Here is an 11,146-nt window from a genome sequence, read left to right on the forward strand (position 1 = left end):
ACACCAAAAGGAGAAAACCTCATCACACTTGAAGATATGGAGGAAGAAGGAAGTACAGTCAGCACAATGTACTGAGACACAGCACAGCACAGACATATCAGACTCAGGGGGAGCTGAAAGTGTAAAACTTCAGTGTCCTGAATCTCATACGCAAGTTTCTTAAAGGGAAGTCGCGTATATACACGAGTTAGACACTGAAAAGTCGCGTATATATCAGTCTGAGGAAAAGCAGTGGGGACAGGCTCAGAAAAGGGATCTGACATGATTCAGTCCATTGTTTGCTCTATTGGTTAATTGTTACAGTCTGTTGAGGATGTGTAAAAATGTTTTGATACCTGTAAGATGTCTAGAAGTGTTTTGATCCTAACTTGATGATGATGATGTCTTGATGCTTATTGCTGATATATGCATGATCAGATCTAACAGATGGCACAGGTTGAGGGGGAGCATATGCCTTTAATAATTCATTGTTGGCATATTCCTTGGTGATGATTCTTATATGGCTAAATGATATATCTTGCTATGATGTGGTTGTGAGTTGTCTATGATAAAATCTCATATGATTCTTGGGGTTACATAGTTGATGATCAGATCAGATTTATGGTTGATTCTTTGATGATGCATATATGGTGCTTACATGGTGATCTTCATAAGGACAAGGAGAAGTACAAAGCTTGAATATACATCTTCCTCACTTGATGATGGGTCACTCATATACTGCTGTTGTCATATGCATAAAAATCATACAGTTATGATACAGGCACTCTTGTGGATAAGGATTGTTGCTGTTGATGATATCAAGAAGTTTTGTCAAATGAGCTTGAGCTCAAGATACATAATGCTGATACATGGATGACTACTCAAAGTTGCTTTATTGGAGACATGGTGATGAGTTCTTATCTATATGATGATTGGTTGATACTTACATATGTTAATTGATGCAGATGTTCCCAAGTAATGATACTTGGATCATGTAGAGCTTGATGAAATGGCTATGGTGGTTTCTCACATGATACAATGTGAATGACTCTGAATCCTGTTCAAAGGATGAATTGATGCAGACATACCTTGTTATAGGTTGATGACCTATTCTCTACAGGACATTTACAGGTTGCTGATATGGAAATTTGTGCACGCGTGTTGTTTAAAGGATATTCGCGTACATACACCGTTTTACAAGGGGACAGTCGCGTATATGGTGTACGCGTGTTGCGTAAGGGATATCCGCGTATATACGCTGTTTTATGTGTATACAGACGCGTATATGGAGTTTTAAAGGAAATCAGCAGGGACAGATGTTGGTTGCAGAAAGTCTGGTATGGGTCTGACAGAGACCATCTGGCACAGGTTCAGGGGGAGCAGATAATCTTCCAATGATGCATTGTTGGCATTATCTTAGAAGCTTTTGGTTCTAGTTCACATTCGTTGTTGGTTTCAGGTGGAACAAAGGCGAAAGGAGAACAGAAGGATCTCTTGGTCGCTGATCTGAATGATGATTGACAGATGACTGCAAATATCTGTTATTGGTGACATTTATAAGTCTTACTCTAGATATTTCGTCTCTATGTCATATATCTCTTTTGTGGTATCTCTTTCATGGTGTCGAGGTCATGTAACGGCCTATTTTGGTTTCCGCACTATGCCTGGGATGATTGATGCAATATGATTGGTTGTCATATGTAAACTTTTGATGTATCCCCACTTGGTTGGGTGGATGAGTCAATTTTTGTATATCCTCACTTAGTTGAGAGATGGATGTATGTATGAGTCTTTGGTGATAGGAAGGTCTTTTATGATGTATAGAGTCATGTTCTTCTTGAAGAACATCTTTTGCAGATCTTGCCTACAGTCAGGAAGAGCATGTACAACACACTTCAGCGGTACAGAGATTCAGCATGTACTCAGGGGGAGCATGGACAGATTGGTACACCTTGGCATATACAAAGGGGGAGACTATTCAAAGATTTCAGCAGGTACTCAGGGGGAGTATGGACAATGGAATGATTCAGCAAAGGAAGAGAATATCTTGGTCCACCCTTTGCCCTTGATGTCAAAGGGGGAGAGTGATTTGGTGTTGTTGCCATCAAGTCCAAAGGGGGAGATTGTTGGCATTATGATGCATGTGTTGTACTTGATGGCAACCCTCTCATAGAAGAATATCTCACTTATGTATAACTGGGTGAATCTTCAGAAGAGATATCACATGTGACTGATGGAGGACAGCTCAAAGGAATCAGATGATGAATCTTCAGAAGAGATATCAGATGTGACTGATGGAGGACAGCTCAAAGGAATCAGATGATAGTTCTAAGTGTGACAAGTTAGCTTTGCCATCAAGTCCAAAGGGGGAGATTGTTGGCATTATGAGATAAGTGTTGTCCTTGATGGCAAACCTCACTGATGACAAATCATAGTACAGAAGGTCAGCAGCAAGGAATTGATGATCAGACTATAAGAAGAAGAGAAAGTTCATACACGCAGGTGCGTTAAGCCCAAGTCGCGTGTACACGCAGGTTGGCTTCAGCAAAAGCGCGTGTATGTGGAAAAGTACCTTTGGTCCATGGCGGTTATTCCTTGGAAGTTGTGCCTATGGTTTTGGACCTTGGCATCTCGGCGGACGTGTTGATCCCTAGTTTTGAAGTTGATGGTATTGGATTTCTATGGTTTTGGCTCTTGGTATTGAACAAGGCCTAAGGCTATATAAAGGGAAGGAAATCATTAGGCAAGGGTATCTGAAATGTCTTGAATATCTGATGAAGCATTAGATCCAGTATACAGGTTATGGGTTGATGATGCATTGCTTGATCTGAGCTAAGGAGAGATCTCATCGGTTGATGGAGAGCAAGATCTAAGGAGAGATCGGGATCAAATGGTTTGAAATGAACTATCTTTATGATGCTTATTCTAGATCTACATACTGACGCATGTATTGTTCTATAAGTATTATGAGTATGATTGATGTCTGGTACAGCTGCAAGTTAAGAGAAATTATTTTTAGATCTGTACGCGGGTTGTCTTTTGAAAAAGCGCGTATACACGCGGGTTTGATTCATCTAAGTAGCGTATACATTGTAAAGCTTGATATTTGAAGTTGTAGATGGATCTGATGGTTATTACAGAGTTCTGTGTTTGCTCTGTGTTCTGGTGACTGTTGTTAACAGGGTTTCAGTGATTCAGGGTTTGATGATTGTTTTGAGCTTCAATGATAGTTATGGGTCCAGTATGAAAATTGGATGAAAAGTGGCCTTTCAGATTATGTGTTGTGCTTCAGTTTATCCAGTCTGAAAATTGATGAAACGTGGTACCTGGAGGTGAGAAGATTGTAGGCAAGCACCTACGTACTAGTATCTAAGCTAGTACAAAAGCTAAAGGAGATCTTTGGAGCATTGTAGCAGGTAGCAGCCTGCGTACTAGTAAATGGATCGGCTAGTACAAGAGCAAAGGGGGTTGTAGCTCCCGTACTGGTATAAGACTGCACCAATACAAATATTGTAAAAGGATTTTCTTATTAAGAAAAAGATTGAGATGACTTGCAGCAGGTGGTTTTCACCCACATTGGGTTTCCACCTTATATCTTTGTGTTCATGTGTGTGGCTCTTGTGTGATGTTCTGTTCTGTTATTCTGCACCTGTTTACTGTTAATATGCTTAATAATGATCTGATGTATTTACTGAAGACTAAGCTAACTGAATCATAAGATTTCTGGATATACGCTAGTTTCTTTAGACACAGTAGCGTGTACACGCGGGTTCACTTAACTGAAGTAGCGTATATGTTTCTGAGCATGAAATTTAAAAAGATTGATTGATCTGATAATACTGATTCACCCCCCCCTCTCAGTATTATTTCCAACAGAAACAATCTGTGGTGGCACTATCTACTACAGAGGCAGAATACATGGTAGCCACTCATGCAAGAAGGAAAGCAGTTTGGTTGCAAATATTATGTTCAAGTATGGGGTTAGTACAGGGAGCTATAAGGATAGATTGTGACAGCCAAAGTGCAATTTTCTTGGCAAAGAACCTTGCATATCATTCAAAGACAAATCGCATTGATGTTCAGTATCACTTTTTGAGGGATATGATAGAAGACAAAAAGGTTTTGCTCATAAAGGTGGAAACTTTGAAGAATACTGCAGATGCATTGACAAAATCTGTGAGCTCTGGGAATTTCTCTTGGTGTAGAGAGACAATGGGCATTTTAGGGCTGGAAAAATGACTAAGCTCTCTTGTGGCCCCTGTGGAAAGAAATCAATAACTGGGAGAATGTTAGGTTGTGTTATATACTTTCCACGACTAGCCCACGTAGTTAACTAGGGGGTTAGAGGGTGGCGGAGCCCCCCCTTTGTTGCACTGATTGTGTAGCAGGTGGGGGGAGTCACATGGGGTTTGAGGCGTACCTGTAACCCTCCTACGATTTTGTGCATGATTTTTGCATATGTTTTTTGGACGCGATGGTTTTTGGTTCATGGTTTTGAATGTGATGGTTTTTGGTCCATGGTATTGGATGCTTCAACATGTATATATATGTATTTTAACATTGAAAGGAACATAAAGAAAAATCAAGCTGGTAGTCCCAGTTTTGGGATGCAGGGGAAATCTCTGTGTATATGTGTTTTATGTGTTATGCTCTCGTGTTGTATATTTTTTGTGTTTTAGAATTCGTATGCAGGTAATTTCTGTATGGGGTTAACACCTATATTAAGGTACAAGTTAATTTTGACAATCCCATAATTGAAGGCCAGATAGATGTAGATTCTCTAAATAAATGTTTAAATCTACTAAAATGATATTTTTTAGTCCATAATTTTTCTTATAGAGAAAATAATACTTTTGAACTCCTTAAGGTCGCCCCCAATGTCAAGGACTGTTGGTAAACTCACAGTGAGCATAGTGATGAGGAGGAATCCTCCCTATTTTCAGACGCACACTCTTGGGACTCTTTCTGAGATGTTGTTAAGGACCATTATTACCCTATTGGGAGCTATGAAGACAAGTACATAAAATCGACCACATTACGGCATGAAAGGGACCAAGAAGTACAATATTTCATTAATATCTTTCATACCCTACACATGAAGCCAGGTATTAATACTCCGAGCGAAATTTAGCGCTCAAGTACCATGGTTGTCTACACAAATACATCTAGGAAGAAATGGATTTCCTAGACATCTCATCACTTGGTGCATCATATCTATATGTTGTCAATATTGAGCAAACATTTAAACAAAAGAAGTGAGACTTCAAATCTACGAATCCAAATTAGGGAAAGAGCACCTCTAAAATGAAAAACAAAGGACAGATCGAAGGTGGAATGACCCAGGACAACTCGTCAAAGCCACACGGAAATAATAGCAATGGGAATATGAAGAAATACATTGGAAAGTGGCATCAGTTCCACAAGAGCCCCACTCACAACACAAGTGAATGTCATTCAAAGCAGTCACTAATGATCAAGTTGAAAGTTTCATATTTAGATGCATGTTCTAACTTATCAAAACCTAATAAGGGGAAACAAATCATTGATGAAGAACCCAGTGCCATTGTTGCCACCACCAAGGTTAATAAAATTGAGCTTGGAGATCTAGAGGATGGTGAGCACCTCTTCCACTCACAAATGTGGGCGAAAGACGCTCTGCTACAATTCATTGTCAATAGTGGGAGTCAAAATAACTTCAGCGTAGTAGATTTTTTTAAGTAGTTGGGCCTACTAACAACACCACACCTGCCACCATACACCATTGGGTGGATCCACCAAGGGAGATATCTCTACATAAGCCAACCATGTTGCCTTCCCTACTATTGATTTTCTATTGCAATTAGGGTTAGCACAATATTTCTAGAATTTTGATAATTACTTTTGATATAGATCTTATTTTTAATTTATTCCATATATCATTCAGTTATTATACTTTATAAATTCAACAATAAACAACAGTAGAATGGTCGAGATCACAATACATAAAAGAGAGAAGATTTACCCTGGGAAAACCCACTATGGGGAAAACCCAACCACCTTTTCCAATAGAGAAATTATTCTTGTTCAATGAGAGATGCACCTAGGCCTATGGTAGCACATGGTATTCTCCTCTAACTAAAGTCACCCAAACTAATCCTGCACTTCACTCTTGCTTTTGCACTTCTAGAATTTCGACCTTCCTAAAATAACCAGTTTCCCAGAATTTTGACCTTGTAGCAGTTTCCCTAGTAACCCAGAAAATTTCTAACCCCTACAATGATTTCCCCAGAAATTGCAAATCATAGAGAGAGATTCCTTCACAAATCCGAGTTTCAAGGGTGAGAAAATATGTCCTTCTTCTTCATCATTCTTTGCACTTCTTTTCCTTCGCGCACTTTCCCACACCCTTCTGTGAAATTATCAGACCATTGTATTGTGATATTGGAATAAATTAAGTTTAAATTAAAAGGAATATTGGAGAAGAAAGTCTTTCACACTTTTTACATTAATTCATTACGAAATAATACATAAACTTCATATCTAGAGCACCATTTGATGTAAATTATTGACATAAAATGAAATGGAGTCTATAAGGAAGATTTCCAAAAACTTCATATTGCTATGCTTCAATGCTATTTAGAATTAAGGTGACTCTTGCAAGAAAATATATTATTATTTCTATGGATATGTCTAAAAATAATAATTATAGAAGCCCCATATTCGCTAAACAATTGGTGATTCCATAGTCAAATATAATTGAAAAATTAGATCACTAGGAAAAAAACAATATAACATAATTTATTTATAATTAAACATTGGGTATATAAATTTATATAGCAAATCACTATTAGATCTCTATGAAATGATCAAGGTGACATTATTCTTTGTTCACCCTAGATGGAATTACTAAAGTCCTTCATCTTAAATATGAAGAAGAATTTTTTGACATTTTTCTACAAAAAGAAAAAAATAACACTACACGACAATTTTCTTTTGTAAGTTTGGCAGTGATGAGGCTACATAATAGACATGTCCAAGAATAACACCCAAATAGGGCAGGGAATTGAACCAATGATTTAACATCTAGGAGTGCCTTAACAGTGCACTCTATCATCATCTATCTAAGCCCCCATGGACAATACTACATGGCATTACATTAGAGCTAGATTTAGTAACAATAGAAGACACAAACAATATCTCGAAAGTAATTATTTAAGGAATGAAAGATCAATGCAAAATGTGAAAAAATATGTTGAAAAAATTATCATGGAGAAAAATAAAGAAATTTCTTGCTTTAAGGATCACAGTGAAAAATTACTTATGAAAATTAAGTTGTTGGAAAACAAAGGACAACAATTTATCAAGAAGGAAGTATCAAAATATTCAGATGTGGAAATTCAAGTTAAAGAAAAGGGAACAAATATAGATGTTATTAATTTCATATCTCAATTAAATTTGAATCCAATTGTTGTCAATTCATACTCAGATGTTGTAGTTCAAACTACATAAATTCAAAGAGATCTAGTAATCAAACTAGCAACATAAATATACAAAGAAGATCATAGGCCAAAAAAGTAAGGAAAATTGCACAAGTACAATAAAATAAGATCAGGACACAAGAAATCCTTATTGACACCCGAAAAAAAGAGAAAATATCTCAACCATTCAACAAATCCATAACACTAAAGACAAAAACAATTGAGTTACATTTCAAAGAATAACAATGTCAACACATTTAAGTGTTATGATGACAATCCATCTTCGGACATATCTTCCGTATGTATGCATATATATTCCGTATATGTGTAACTTTCTTATATGTGTATATCTTCCGTATATGCATATATTTTATATACGTGAATTTACAGTATATGCGCAACTTCCATATACAGAAATTGCACGTATACGGAAATGTGCACAGAGAGAGATTCCTTCACAAATCTGAGTTTCAAGGGTGAGAAAATATGTCCTTCTTCTTCATCATTCTTTGTACTTCTTTTCCTTCGCTCACTTTCCCAGACCCTTCTGTGAAATTATCAGACCATTGTATTGTGATATTGGAATAAATTAAGTTTAAATTAAAAGGAATATTGGAGAAGAAAGTCTTTCACACTTTTTACATTCATTCATTACGAAAGAATACATAAACTTCATATCTAGAGCACCATTTGATGTAAATTATTGACATAAAATGAAATGGAGTCTATAAGGAAGATTTTTAAAAACTTCATATTGCTATGCTTCAATGCTATTTAGAATTAAGGTGACTCTTGAAAGAAAATATATTATTATTTCTATGGATATGTCTAAAAATAATAATTATAGAAGCCCCATATTCGCTAAACAATTGGTGATTCCATAGTCAAATATAATTGAAAAATTAGATCACTAGGAAAAAAACAATATAACATAATTTATTTATAATTAAACATTGGGTATAATTTCCTTGAGATTTTAAATATATATCCACTTACACATCTTTAATTCTTTAATAATTTCCTTCACATAAAATGTTAAAATTGATCTTTCAGATAAAGAGATATTTGTATTTCTTTTGCTTTTCTTTACCTTGTTAAGAGAAAAATAGAGGTAAAATAATTTTACACTATTATTTTAAAAACAAATCATAATACATATTTTTAATAATTTTTTATTAAACCTAAATTTCATACTTACAATCATTAAACTTTCATAAAATTTAAAACATTCGTATGATCATCATATACTCATAAACACTTATCCTTCATAAAATCTAAAACATGCACGAAAACAAATATTTCAAGTTTAGTTAATATTGAAGTTGAAGTTGAAAATGATGAGTTCTTATCCATTACTCATCTCTAGAAATTACATATAAACTTTGTTAAAGATACTTATTTGCATTTCTTTACCCACATAAAGAAGGGATTAGTTGTAAATCTAGCCTTTGAAATTTTCTATTTGTAAATCTAGTCTGTGAAATATTCCAAAAGAGTATTTGTGGTGAGCACCTTGCAGAATGCCTCATATTGAATACCTTAATTTCTCACGAAAAGTGGGTTTGAAAATAAATAAATAAATAATTGGGTTCTTTTTATTAACCCCTAAAGTAAGAGAATATTGAATCTTTTAAGAAATTCCATATAAATGCTCATTATAAATACTAGGTACCAATTGATCATTGGATTTCAAATATAATAATAACAAATTAACAATTTATGAGAGTTTCACATGGAGGAATTTTTTTTTGGAATACCCTTCATTTTTTCCTACTTATTTTGATTTCAAGAACAATACTTATCGTGAACAAAATACATAATCAAGGTAAACTATATTGTGTTAGTATACACTGAAATAACAGAACCAAGATCTTTGCGACAATTCCATTTTTTAGCACACAATTATTAAAGAGTGCTATTTTACAAGATTGTTTCAGGTGAGACATAGTTGCATATTTATTTTGTAAAAGAAATTTATTGGAATTAAAGATGACATAGATAGGAATTTGCAATCTAGTTCATAAAGATTTAAATATGTCTATAGGTCCGATAGACCAATTTGGTCTTAGTGGACGTTAACCACCACCACCATCATCATCATCATCAATTGTTTTATTTAAGAATGTAATGTAATAAATTAAGTAATGTTTTTCGGTAAAAATCACATAAGAGAAATTTTTGGCTAACGTGTTTCCAACTAACAAGTGTGGTGGTTCATCATTTAACAAGTGTGGTTCATCATTGATAAACCACACTTATTAGTTCGAAACACCCCAAAAATTTATGTTATGTAATTGCTACCAAAATTTAATTTAATTAAAATTATATAATTAAATTATTTTTTGCCAGATTTAAATTTAAATTTTATTTATAATTATGATTGTGATTTTTTATTATTTAAAATATTTTTTTCAATAATAAATTTAATATTTTTTAAAACGCTTCTATCATAAAAATTATGACTCAAACTTGTAATTAAAAAAATATTTTCTAGATTTCAAATACAATGGTTTACAAAATATGCCAAAAATTTCCAAAATGTGAAAAATAGTTAGACGATCAGCTACTCGTATAAAAAATTACACAATTACACTTTGATCGATAATTATACCAAATTTCAGTAATAATTATTCAAAATTAAAAAAAACCAATTATTTAAATCTACACATTTTTTTTAAACGAAAATTACCAGACGTTCACACAATTTGGTACCAAGAGCCAATGAAGCATAATCAATTTATCTTTCCAGAAAAGGTAACTGAGATCCATCCGTTTCTATATTTCTCAGTCCGAACCCTTCACCAAAAAATAGAAGCGGGGCATTTGTAACTCTCAATTAAATTAACGCCAAAAAATACATCGAAAACTGTACTTTCTTAAATGCGCCGAGCCTTTATTCCCTGGCTTTTCATTGAACTTTGGACCAAAGGTGTGATCCGCGAAATTGCCAATAGAATTGGGATCCTATATTATGTGGATGAGGTGTGCATGGGACTGCTTGACAAAAAGACTACCTAGTTCTTAGTTGAAGTGGACCTGGCTAGTGGATTACTCGCTGAGAATTATCTACACTGGGCCACATTTTCTATTAGACAAAAGGTTGACTATTCGGGTGTTCCATTCTGATGACTTGTATGCCCTAACACAGGTCACTTGATGTATATTTGACTGGTAGACATAAAAACAATGGGAGGAACTTTGAGTCAAGGGTCCCAAATGGTGGGAATTACACAAAGATATCTAGAGGATTCTATGAAGACGGATCTCCTTAGAATTTCCTAGAGTAGGCCATGGACAACGTTGACAGGATAGTTGAGGCATGTGGTCCGATTAGCAAGAATCACTCAGGGATTCTAGATTGTATTTATAAAGATGGGTCTCCACATAACTTCCTTGAGCCGAATTTGGATAGTATATCCCATGTCCCAAACCCATTTGGATCTAGCACCTTTGCTAACAGTGGGAAGGACATAAGATATGTTTCGGCATAAATGAAAATGTTAATGGTAGTCGGGTTAAGGCTTCACATAAGTAAGGAAAGACTCCAGCGAAGCAAAAGGGTAGAAACATCGATTTGGAGGGGAGTAAAGCCAGCAGACTAAGACTATTATGTCATATTTGTAATCAGACTGAAACTCAAACTGATTACTCACGTATCTCTGGAGGGGAGTAAATCCAGCAGACTAAGACTATTATGTCATATTTGTAAT

This window comes from Pinus tabuliformis, chromosome 7 (genome assembly GCF_031772625.1).
Source record: "Pinus tabuliformis cultivar Carrire ecotype Pingquan chromosome 7, CPIR1, whole genome shotgun sequence".
NCBI classification, from domain to species: Eukaryota; Viridiplantae; Streptophyta; class Pinopsida; order Pinales; family Pinaceae; genus Pinus; species Pinus tabuliformis.